Raw genomic sequence first — 13,143 nt, 5'->3', positions numbered from 1 at the left:
GTTTTAGCCCAGAACAAACGGCATGTGCAATTTACTGCTGCAAAATATGGTTCTGAACAAGGAGCTCAGGAGGAGCTGGGTAAAGATGTGATAATTGCATGAGTCACAGGTAATACAGTGTTTAAAGATTCTCAATCCTTGTGCTTCGAGCTACATTGTCGGTGTAGTTTTCCAGGATTGTGCAGAGTGTGATTTACTGAAGTTTTCTCTAAAGTGTCTGAATTTAAATTCTGATTATTTGGAAGACAGCATGCTTGAATAAACACATCATTGCATTCGTTTTGCATAACACTCCTTGTTTCCACTTTTACAGCTGTATAATGGTATTTCATACTTTTTACAGTGCCTGATATTGAAGGAGATCAAAGTATCTAGCAGATATTTTCTATCTCTGTACTTCTAGCAGTGGGATAAATATTTCTGCTCAAATCTAATCTGTTACACTGGGACTTCTATGGCTGCTCAGCTGAGCATGAGATAGTCTGGGGGTAGGTGATTATCTGCATAGATACTTCTAGGAAGTAATTAGAACTCACTTGGCATAATTATATGGAGTTTGGACATTCTGAGAATAGAGAGTCATGGTTAAAAACGTTTATTTGAACGTTTGTTGAGCGTAGGATCCTACATTGAATTCAATATATTATTAGAAGCTCCAGTTGATAGAATTCTCTAATAATGTTGGTTGTTTCAATGGCAGTAATTCTGTGTGTGATCTTTGCTGTGTGGACATCCCTTCCCAGTGTCCTGTCATGTCCCCTTTCCTTGAAGTTCCTGAATGGGACTGTGGGTGTACATGGAAAAAGAACCATTTATGTAATTCTAATTATTTCTGTACTATTTATTTCTCTAGGATTGCTCTGATTGTAACTCCCAAGTGTTTTTTCCTGCCATATTTCCTTTTCTTGACTAGAACTATTTCTTTATTTCTCTTAAGGCACCGGAAGGAATCCTTGAGGTCCCAGGCTCAGTATGTTCTTTTTTTTCTCAAAGCCTTCCAACAGGATATCCCATTTTCAAAATAAATACAGCATTTTGTTTTTGGAAAACAGGAAGGGGAGGCCATGGAATAGATGGCAATAAAGATTGTTGCTGAGGTCCAAACTTGGAACTCAGATTTTAGCAGAAGGTGTATAGATCATGAACAGGAATCTTCCCTTTTAAAGGCTTCTGAGGGAAAGAAATTACAGCAGGAAATGCTAGATGGAATTTTCAGTCTTTCCTCTAAAGAGATGTCTTATCCACAAACAAAGCCACTTGAGACAGGCACTGGCTTGTAAACATGAAGAGAATTCACTTGTAAAGTAGGTTTAGATATTGTCTGCTGCTCAGTGCATGAATAAAAGCTAAAATAAGTTTTTATTGCACAGTAAGCAGCCAGTGCATCTTATTCCTGTAATCATGGTGAGGAGGTTTGGTTTTGTTCTTTTTTGTTCCTTTTTTCCTTCTCCTACTACAGTCACAGTGCAAAAATTTAATGAGCCATCTGCTGAAACAGAGTTTTACTCTGTAAATCAACAGGGGGAAATAGCAGCCTCTTCCTTAGCAGAACTATTCTTTAAATATGTTCAAAGTGGCATCTTTTTTATCAAAGTGCTATCACTTTTCATAATACAGCAACAATTTTAACATTTAAAGCAATTGGAAATCTCAGCCGAGGTTTAGCTCTTGTTTGGTTGTTTGGAGTCACAGGATACTGGATGTGGTGTTACAGGGACAGATTGTCCAGGTTTTCATTAAACCACAGAAATTCCTTCATTATCAAATATTTCCAGGCTCATAAAATCAGAGGCAAAACATCACATTTGATATATTAGCTGCTTTTCCATTAGCACAGTTCTGTTATGCTATGCTCAGTTATGCTATGCTCATGTCATACCTGCAGCCTGAGATGAAAACATCCTTCTCTTGCAGGCTGCATACAAATACATCTCAGCACAGCTCCATGGATCTCACTAAACTCCACCTCTGGGGGGGTTTCTTGCCTTTCTTCTCAGGAGTTTATGATGAAGAATATTACCACTTGCCTCTCATTGGGTTATGGTTTGTAATTGCAAATCTCACATGTAGAAATTTTTCAAAAGGTTGCTGCAACACAGATTTTCTCCTGTCTCATCCAAGAAGTTTCCTTTTGTAAAATCTGGGCTTAAATATTACAAAAAATTCCACACAAAACCAAACAAACAGTCTGGTACAGAAACACCTCTGTAAGCCTGACTGTGCTTGTGATTACCCTTTTGGGTTCCTTGGGGGTTTTTGTTACTTTTAGATCTAAGTAGTTGTTAAAGGAAAAACTTGGTTTTGCTTGCTGGACAGAGCACAACACAAATCCACTATGGTGAGATCTTCCTTGCTCCAGAAATTGTTGGGAAGGGAGCACTAAAGAAGCTCTGAGAGGTTCAGGTAGCCCTGAGAAAGAATGAAGAGCTGCAGCTTCTCCTTGTGGCTCAGTGTCTTAATATTCCTGAATATATTTTTAATATTGCTGCTGGAAAGAAGAAGAGAGGGGCACCCTTCTCCTGTTTGTGGCTGCTGGGTTGTGAGCATCAGCCACAGGGGATGAAATTGGGTTTCAAGGCATGTCCCAGTGATATTTCAGAGCCACGGATGCATCTGACTTTGCCTCATGAATAAGCCACAACAAAAAGTGCTCCAGCTGGTGATCAGTGCTGCTTCCTCAGCAAATGATCCTGTTGCTATGAGACAACAGGGACTCTGGGCTGGCTGCAGTGGCTGGTTTGATCCAAACCCCATCCAGAAGGTTGTTCTTGCCAGATGATGCAGCCTCAGTGATTTCAGTATTTACAGGACCTGCTGGAGTCTTGTTAATAAAATATTTCTTCTATTGGGATGTCACCAGAAATAGAAAGAACCACATTTGTGATGTAGATTTTGAAAGGAAAATGGCAAATGAAGGGTTGGCTTTAAAATGAGATTCCAGAGGGGAGAGGATCCCTGGAGCTTTGCATGTCCTGCAGGCCTCAGGGATCAGAGAGTGAGGCCCAAAGAGCTGCAGGTCTGCTTGGGGATCTGGTGACAAAGCAGAGGGAGAGGATTTCTTTAGAAATGATTCTGTAAAATGGCACTAGGAGACTGTAAAGCAGAGGAGGGTGTTAGAGCAGAAGTGCTAGACCAGAGGATTCTGTAAGAGGTGTAGGGTCTCTGAACCCCATGGATCTGTGATTCTCTGGTTAACACTACGTGGTTTGAAGGTAATTATGAAACCAGCAGTGAAGCCATGACGTGTTTGAATGAGAAAGTCAAGAATGAGCTCTGGGTTTGTTAGTGTCAATAGAACAGAGTGTTTCTTCCTGCTATTTCCAGCTCCATCAATTGAAGGTTTAAGCAAACACTGTTTTGCAATAAGGTCTTTGAAGTTGTAAAGTGAATTTTAGAACTGTTACACCTTTGTCTGAGAATAATCAGCCTGAGCTGCTTCATGCACTTTTTTGGCTGCGATTTTGGCTGCTGAAATCCTAAATAATGTTGTGTCTAAGTGTGAGGAAAAAGGTATTCTGCACAATCAGGTACTGGCTGGTTTCTTTGTCAAATCAAGGTATTGCATGGCTTTGAAACACAGCTGGGGTGCACAGCTCTGGAAATGGCTTCCCTGAGCGTCTCTGTTTAGAGGCAGTTTGGAATTCAGCCACAGGAGAGATGGACAGGTCTCTGACAAGGAGAGGTCCTGCCAAAGGTCTGAGTGTTGTCCTCTCTGGGTAACTCCACCCAAGCTCACCTGCACTGTGCCACTCCTCAGAAACACATTGGCAGGGCAAGAACTATTTCAATATATTCCTTTCTAATTTCACCTGGTACTAATGCTGCTTCAGGGAATAGGAGAGAGAAAATGAAACATTTGCAGGCTGCTTTTTTCTTATTCTTCCACGCAGTCCTTATTTCCCCCTCTCAGGGATGGTATAAATATTAGCAAATTAAAAAAAGCACATTATTTTGAACTGATCTTCATTTCACAATAATTAGCAAACTCTAATGGCCTTTAGGAAAAACCTTTTCCATTCCATTCTGTTTGCTTAGAGAAGCCCAACAGGAGGATGAAGAGAACAGAACTGCCTTCCTTGCACATTTGCTGTATCATAGAAGAGATAGGAGATATTTTTGCTCCCTTCTGGTGATACTGTTAGGAAAGTAGCAGGAGCAGAGTTGCTCTTGCAGGTCTGTTCTTGCATCACAGTATTTAGAAAATAAACTTCTACTTCAGAGCTTGGTAATCCTTAAAAGGTTTGTCAAGATTGCTGGAGTCCACACCAAGTGCTCAAAATAGTTCTGCTGCACTGGCAAAAACCCATTTGCTATTACATTTCCTGTCATGCTGTGTTTATGTGGGGGGTGGTTTTTTTGGGTCACTCTGCTCACAATTAGGTAGTTCTGAGAAGTTTGTAGTGTCAGTGTGAGCCTCAGGTTGCTGCAGCTCTGTTGAGGTGCTGTTGGGAGGAGCTCCAGATCTGTGTGAGGGGAGGGAACAGGCTGCTTCCTTCTTGTTGGGGGTGACAAGGACACTGGTACCTGTCCAGGGCAGAGGAAGTCATGCTTGATTTGAGCTTTGAGCCATGACATCTTCCAGGTGAATAATGAGGGCTGGAGACCACAGCAGTGCTCAGGAGAGCTTGAGTGAAAAGAGGAACCAGCAAAGCCCAAGGAATGGGGCTGAGGGCTGGTGTGACCTGTAACAAACACTGGCCAAAGCAGTTTCTAAGGCTGTATCTTCACATCATGGAAAAAGCCCTTTAAAAACCATAATGAGAGTGCTCCAGGCTCAGCAGGATTTCATCTCCAGCTGGGCTACATGCTCCTCTGAGCTGAGTCACCTCCACATCCACCCCCTCGTGTTGCTGGGCTGCTGGGAGCAGGCAGGCACTGTTCCCCCTGCTGCAGGGCCTGAGTGCTTCTCTCAGCACAGGGGAGGAGGGCCTGGAGGCTTCTCTGCTGCTCTGTGCCTGAGGGGTGGGTTCCCCACCCCGGGGTGATTCCCCTGCTGAGGAATGCCCTGAAAACAGGCAGCAGTGCTGGCCAGGGGCTGCCTTCAGCCCCAGAGTGGAACATTTCACAGCAGAATCCCACAGCAGTGCCAATTTAATGGAAAATAAAATCACTGCAGACCCCCAGGCACTGTGATTCAGATCCTCTGCAGTGTCACCTTTGTTGCTTGCCAGGGGGAATTGCCAGAACTGGGCAAGTCCTGGGCCTCCTTCCCCCATGGTCTCCCAGTCTTGTCCTTAAGGGTAAAGAGAAGCCAGCAGGGATCCTGCTGATCATCAGAGACAGAAGTGGCAGCAATACTTCCCTCACATCTGGATAATACCATGTCACTATCAGATCCCCCTCTGCTAGGAAATAGGGGTACCTGGAGCTGTCCTGATGAGTTAATGGATGCAGCAGGTTCTCGAGGTCTGGGACTGCTTGGTCTTTATTTACCAGCTGTGTCTCCATAGCCATGAGCACAGGAAGTGTGTTCACTTTTAAAGGAGAACCTGTGCTGTGATCTTTGACTTGCAGGAGCAGTTTTCAGACACTTGCCTAGAGAGCAAGTCCATAAATCCAGCCTGTTTTTTATGTACTGAGGAGTTGTTTTCCACTCTTTACAGCAAGTCAGCTTTTCCCATCTCCACATGTCCCTCATCAATTTGGTTTCATTCCCCTTCTTCAAGGAGCAGAAATGTAGGAAGCACAGAAGGGCTAATTGCCTCTGTCAGAACGTCAGGGCTCCATGTTTGAGTCTCCAGGATCTCATTGCCTGGTACACAGAGACATGGGATCAGTGCTAAGCTGGCTGAGGCTGCTGTGAAAGGAAGCAATGAGATGCTGCTGTTCCTTCTCTTTCTCCTTTCACCTTTATGGACTTAGCTGAAGGGGATTGCTATTTTATCAAAACCTAGAGATTTACCTTTGAACAACTACCATTGTTATTTCAAAAACATCTTTTCTGTCTAACTGCAGATTGTTCAAGAATATTGCACAAACCATGTTGTGATGGCTCCCTGGCCTGAGCTCAGCAAAGAAGAGTTAATCTGTTATTATCATCATCTTTTGTTCCAAAGACTTGGCAGTTTGGGACATGCAAAAATGAAGAAACCTGATTGTGTGCAGCCCTTGCAGGGGAGTCAGATGGCTCATTCTGTACCAGGGGTGTGCAGAAGTGCTTGGTGACACCCTCTCACTGACAGACAGCAGGAGACACAGCTTGTGTTATAGATTATAGCCTTTAATATTTTATCCAGTCCTCTTGTGTAACTGCAACTTTTACAGCCGTTGATTTGTGGCTTTGGAGTTGCAAATTTTATGGCTTAAGCTTTCTGTAGAGCGCTGAGAAGCATTTGTAGCTTTTGTTGTAGGAAGCAGAGGTTCTGCTAAACATTTACCAGGTAATTCCTGAGCTAATTGGCTACAAAGATTGAAGGGATTTCTCAGTTGTACCGTTGTGTCTCCCTCAGCCTTTCCACAGAGGAACCAGCTTCTCTCAGTGCTCAGCCTTTCCACAGAGAGCTTTACCAGATTTGCACTTGCAGCTCAAACATTTGGCAGTTTCAAGAAGGGTCCCCAGTAATTCAGAGGAGTTTTTGATAGTATTTGTCTGATAAAAGTGGAATTCAAAGCTGGGACAAGTTGGGAATTCCTGACTTCAATGTTTTCTGCCTTAACATCAATTGATCTTTTGATGAGCTATCAGAAGCATTTCTCTTGTTTTGCATCTAAGAGTGCTCCTCACTGCACAGGCAGATGGTAACTCTCATTCCTCCTGCCAAAGAGCTCACAGTCTCATAGATAGAGCAGCCAAAAAGTGGGAGGGAAAAAAGGGAGAGAACAAAATTGATTGAGTATCACTTCTCACAGAACAGAAACATCACCTAAGAGCTGGATGGGGAGGACATCACCAGCTTGAGGGGGTCCAGGGAAAGTGCCAGCCCAGGGCAGAGCTCAGGCCTTCAAAGCTTTCAAATCAAATCCTCTTATACCACCAAGGAAAATCAAACAGAAAGCAATTATTTGTTTAAGGTTAAGGATACTCAGCCTTTTCCACAGACAATCCAATAGCAGCAGCCTCCCTTAGGAGTGGGATGCACTGCTGAGTCTCTGAACTCCTCAGGTCAGAGAGGGATTTTATTCTGTGAGTGCAGCTTGTTATCTCAGTGCCATGGAAAGTCCTGGGCCAGGCTTTTATTCACCTATATTCCATCTCCAGAGGGAAAGTTATTCCCACATGGTCACTGAGAGCTGTGAGCTCCTTACACTGTGTACAAACCTTGGGAAATACTGGTACCTCTCCTAGAAATGGTTATTTCTAACCTTCCTTTGGATTAAAGGTTGTGTTTGCAGAGAGTATCATTTCTAAATTTGCATGGGATGAGATGAGAGTTCATCTACATGAGAAAGAGCAAGTTTTATTATAGCAAGGGAGCAGCTGCATCATCTTCTTTCTACATGTGGTCATGAAATACTTTTGGTTTCTAGAAAATCCCATTCTGGTCTCAGTGCACACCAAGATTCCTGGTGTTGTGCACAGCCTGGTTCTTCCTGGGGTCTGGGCTGGGTGGACATGAGCAAACACTGACCCCAGAATTCTGTCACCAGGAGGAGTCGTCACTGTCTGTAAACTGTCCTTAGACTGATGCTTGCCTGCACCAGGCTGTCCTGGGGGTGGGCTGAGGAGGAATCAAACAGCACTAAGGACTGTCCCTGAGCACTGACTGCAACCACAAAATAAGTTTACCTGGAGATGTATAAGCTGAAGGCCTGGCTGGGTATTTTTGAATTCTACTTTTTGAATAACACTAAAATTGAGCTGATCTCTAACAAAGAAACAATGATTAAGCAAAGCCTGCTGCTTATTTTCATGAATATTTTCTTTTTTTCTAGAGCAAGATGCCTTCTTCTTGCATATTGAAACACCTTCCCACTTTGCATCTGTTATTCTTAGCACCAGTCCTGTTGATAGAAAAAATAACATAAAAATAAACATAAGAGTAAAAAAAGCCCCTCGATTTTCAGACTTGAAATGATTCAAAATTAATGTTTTAAAATTTTTAAGTATTTAATTAAATTGATATAAAGTGAAATATAATCCATGAAAATCAAATTTTGATGCAAAATTGTTCTGATCAATTCTGAGTCTGAAGAGAACAAAGAACAGTTATGAAGTGGATGCTTTGTGTTTGTTACCTTTTGTAACAAACACAAAGCATTCCCTAAAATCCTCTCCTCTCCCACATCTCCTGGGCAGCCTGCAGAGCTCTGCAGGGAGAGCAGCAGGGAGCTGGGCAGTGAGCTCTGTGGAACCTGCTTTGTCTGTGGAACCTGCCTTGTCTGTGGAGCCTGCTTTGTCTGTGGAACCTGCTTTGTCTGTGGAGCCTGCATTGTCTGTGGAACCTGCTTTGTCTGTGGAACCTGCTTTACTGTGTGGAACCTGCTTTGTCTTTGGAACCTGCTTTGTCTGTGGAACCTGCTTTGTCTGTGGAACCTGCTTTGTCTGTGGAACCTGCTTTGTCTATGGAACCTGCTTTGTCTGTGGAACCTGCTTGGTCTTTGGAACCTGCTTTGTCTGTGGAACCTGCTTTGTCTGTGGAGCCTGCATTGTCTGTGGAACCTGCTTTACTGTGTGGAACCTGCTTTGTCTGTGGAACCTGCTTTGTCTGTGGAACCTGCTTTACTGTGTGGAACCTGCTTTACTGTGTGGAACCTGATTTCTCTGTGGAGCCTGCTTTACTCTGTGGAACCTGCTTTATTCTGTGGAGCCTGCTTTACTCTGTGGAACCTGCTTTATTCTGTGGAACCTGCTTTACTGTGTGGAACCTGCTTTACTCTGTGGAACCTGCTTTACTCTGTGGAACCTGCTTTGTCTGTGGAACCTGCTTTACTGTGTGGAACCTGCTTTGTCTGTGGAACCTGCTTTACTCTGTGGAACCTGCTTTACTCTGTGGAACCTGCTTTGTCTGTGGAACCTGCTTTGTCTGTGGAACCTGCTTTGTCTGTGGAACCTGCTTTCTCCTCAGCTCAGACACACTCTGGCTCCTCAGGCTGGAGATCTGCTCAGACACAGAGTGTTGCAGTGTGATGCAATATCCTGTTTTAGCTGTTTTAGCAATATCCTGTTTTAGCTATCCCAGTCCTTTCCCAGGTGGGCCAGTACCTTCTCCCTTCCCCTCCCTTTGCCTCTTGCTGAGTGCTGTCCATCAGTCTTTGCATTCCAGCAAGGAGTCCTGTGGTTGGCAAAAGTTCAAAAGATGCTCTCAGCCCTGGGGCCATTGGGCTGCCCAGGTGTCACTTGTCCCCTGAGCCTTCCCCCCTCCTACCTGGTTGGTGGCACACCTGCCCCTTCCCTCCCCCTGTCCCCGGGGTTAAAAGACACAGGACCCCACGGTTCAGGGTTCTGTAGGAGCTGTTACAAGAGTCAGAGATCTGTGACCCTGGAATAAAGCTCTGGGTTAAACCCTCCGGTAGAATCCGTCTCCTTTTCCCTTCACCATCACCTAAAGCCTTTCCACCAGAGGTAAAACTGAGTTCCTGCATGCCTGGACCTGTTCCAGGTGCCAGCTGCAGCATCCAGCCAGCCAAAGGTGTCTCTGAGGTGAAAACCATCTCAGTTGCTGCCTGTGGCCAAGCAGCAAGGGCCAGATGAGCCCAGGCACGTCCCACCCGGAAATATTGGGATCATATTCCAGTAACAGAGGATCAGGGAACAGCACCTGCAGGGTTTTCCCATTTTGGCAATTTTCTTGGGAGGCAGCAGTGTGGTGGTGTTTGAGGGTCCCCAGAACGAGGGAAGAGGTGAGAATCTTGACTCCATGTTTCAGAAGGCTGATTTATTATTTTACAATATATATTATGTTAAAAGAAAATTATATATTAGAACTATACTAAAGAAAGAGAAAGGAGATATCAGAAGGCTAAGAAGGAATGAATAATAAAATCTTGTGACTGACCAGAGTCTGACACAGCTGGACTGGGATTGGTCATTGAGGAAAAACAATTCACATGAGACTAATCAAAGATGCACCTGCCACATTCCACAGCAGCAGATAATTATTGTTGACATTTCTTTTCTGAGGCTTCTCAGGTTCTCAGGAGAAAAAATCCTGGCCAAGGTATTTTTCAGAAAATGTGTCAGTGACACAGCAGCATTTCCCTGGCTGTCTCCTGTGCAGAACATCCTCAGTGTGCATCCCCTCAGCTCCACACCTCTCCTGTTGACTCAGGAATGGGCTCCAGAATGGAATCCAGCAGGAGCAACACAGGCAGACTCTGTACCTAGTCCCAAATTAAAGCTTGATTAACTCATTAACAGGATTATACACAGGAGGCTGCACTCTGTGAACCAGTGATGTCCTTTTCAATCCCATGTCCCCAGACCATGGAGCATGTGTCACAGTAATTGCCAAGTGCTTATGGAGGGCACAGAAATGCTTGTAAAAATCAACTTGGGCTGGCACACAGATTACATAATGGCAATGTCCATGTCAGGGGCTGTAAGGACCCGTGTCACTCATGCCTCTGCTGCTTCACAGTCAGATGTCACAGCACAGAGCAGCACTGAGGGAAGCTCTGGGAGACAGGCAGTGGGAATTGCCAGGAGCCTTGTGCCTGAGGAGCTCACCCTTTGTACTTCACACAGTCTGACAGGGCTCAGACTCCCTTTTTGGGGGGTTTGGGTAGCTCTGGAAGTGAGCACCTGACTCCCACAGCCACTCACCAAATTCACCAAGTTCTCCATCACAGCCCTGGGAGGGTTCTGAGAGGAGCCAGTGGGGAGGTTCTGGCTGTGCTGCAGCTCCTTCCTGCCACTGGAGCTGACCTGGTGTGGCAGCCAAGCGGCTGAGGGGCTCCCAGGAGGAATTCTGTGCCTGGAGGGACATGGCAGTGGGTATGTGTCACACTGATACCCCAGACTGCAGGGACATGCCCAGGGCAGGGCATCCATGGAGAACAGAGCAGGAATTCACACCTGGATTGGTCCCAGTCCTGCAGAGTGCCAGGATCACTGCAGCCAGGGACACAGGAGAGCCTCTGGTACAGCTGGCACTTGCAGGAGGTGTCATTTTCCTCTGGTTGTTCCTCCAGGATGCAGATGGATGAGCCACAAACTCAGTGCTCCTCTGCCCAGAAGACTGCTCGGTGGGAAAACTTGGTTCAGACAGTGATATTTAGTTAATTTTGATTCCTCTGAAAGGAAATGAAGGGTTTTAGGAAACAAAACTAAAGTCTCCAACAGGGATTCAGTCTTCTTGAGTCCACAAACTCTCCAGAAATGGCTGCATTTCCTCACACTTTCCAGGCAAATGCTACAAGTGGTGCAAACCCACTTGACTCACAGCTTCTCAAGATCAAGATTAGGATAAACAAATCAGAGTAGCTGCATTTAAATCAGGTAACCCTGTGCTGGCACCACTTACACATGGCTGAGTAACTCAGCTGAGTGGAGAAGTCTGACCAGCAAAATCTGGTTTCAGCAGGGGTACATAGAGGTACCCTCATAAAGCATTTATTTGGAGCCATGACCACAGTGGATCTGTGGGATGTTACTGTGGGTTGTGAATGTCAAATTTTGTGGCAGGAGAACTGGACTTTAGAAGAAATTCCAATATCTTTGTGGAAGAAACTTCTTTATAGTTCCTCGGTAAGAAAAGCCCCAACAAACGACAACAAAAAAATCCAGAATAAACAAAAAACCCCCTCAAACAAAACAAAATACCACCCCACAAACTACCCAAATAAAAAACATCCAAAAAAAGCAAAACCACAGAGCCAACTAACTTCTGGGATCGTGACAATACATCAGAGTACATTTTGAGAAAATTGCCTCTATTTTAGGTCAATATTAAGGAGAAGGGAGAAAATAAGTTACAGATTTTGAAATTACACTGCTTTTCATTATTCAGCTTCTGGCTTGCTTCACTCTGTCAGCACCTGTTGATGGAGGGAGACAGCAGATTCAAATCACAGATTTTAGACCTTGTGTCTGCAGCTCATGGTCAGCCTGACACAAGCACACGGTGAGCAGCATTCACTCACTCGTGTTTTGGGTTGAACCCCCACCAAACTGAAGAAATTAAACTGTAGTGGAGAGAGATTTCTGATATTTGTACCATTTTTTTGGTTCATTGTTTGTCCTGAATGAGTGCTTGTTCAGATGACTCTTGTGTTCCCCTTCATCCTGATCACCCACTCCACATTCCCAGCATCCTTTTGTTCCACATAATCTTCCTTTCATGCTGTTCTCTGCAGAACCTGAGTCATATTCCCTCTGAACTTCTGCTTCCATGGAATTTGCCTGCTCTAAGCCATCTTGGCCAACATCTTGTGCTTTTTGCAATCTGTAGCTGTGCTGCTGCAGGGGTGAGCAGCATCCCAGATTTGAGACACTGTGTTCCTCCTTTTGCATAGTCCTCATTTCACAGTTTTTCTTGACCATCCAACAGACAGAGCTGCTCTTCATGCCCAGCACAGAAAACATTCACCCACCTGTGCTCAGTGTTTGGTTTTGGCACATGAGGGACCCCAGTGACTGATGGTGATAAGTCCCTGCATTCAAAACACCTGATTTTCTGTCTCCTCTTCAAAGTCTGGCTTTAGAAATTCCAGTCACTAAATTGTTTGGGCATTACAGAGTTCAGAACTCACCCACAGCCAGAACCAGACTTAAACACTGAATTCTGAAGAGGTCCCAGAGAGCCACAACTCTCAAAGTCACAACTTTGAGACAACAAGAAGGTGTTTTATTTCAGTACTTTCAATCGATTTTTAAAGCAAACCCCAAATTTCATCTTTGTTTTTAGCTGAAAACCAGCAGCACTTATGCCTGGAACACTGGGTACATCTGAGACAGCTGAGATCTGGAGAAGTTTTTCTTACAGGGCCTAACAGTTCAGTCAGCTCAGATCTGTCCCTGCCTGTTGTCCTGAGCTGAATGCACCTGGCACAGGGACACAATCACAGTGGGAGGAACAGCAGATCCACAGTGGGGAATGCAGGATAAAAATATTGCTGGATGTGTCTGCTACACAACCAAAGCTCTCAGCTGGTTTGTTTGCCAGTGTTTGCTTATCCCTATTAAATGAGTTGCTTAAACTTAGTTGGAGCTTGGCCCAGTCAAATGCTGACCCTGCCTGCAAGAAATATTTTTCTCTATTAGCT

The sequence above is a fragment of the Molothrus aeneus genome, chromosome 14 (assembly GCF_037042795.1).
Source record: "Molothrus aeneus isolate 106 chromosome 14, BPBGC_Maene_1.0, whole genome shotgun sequence".
NCBI lineage: Eukaryota > Metazoa > Chordata > Aves > Passeriformes > Icteridae > Molothrus > Molothrus aeneus.
This window is presented reverse-complemented; position numbering follows the sequence as displayed.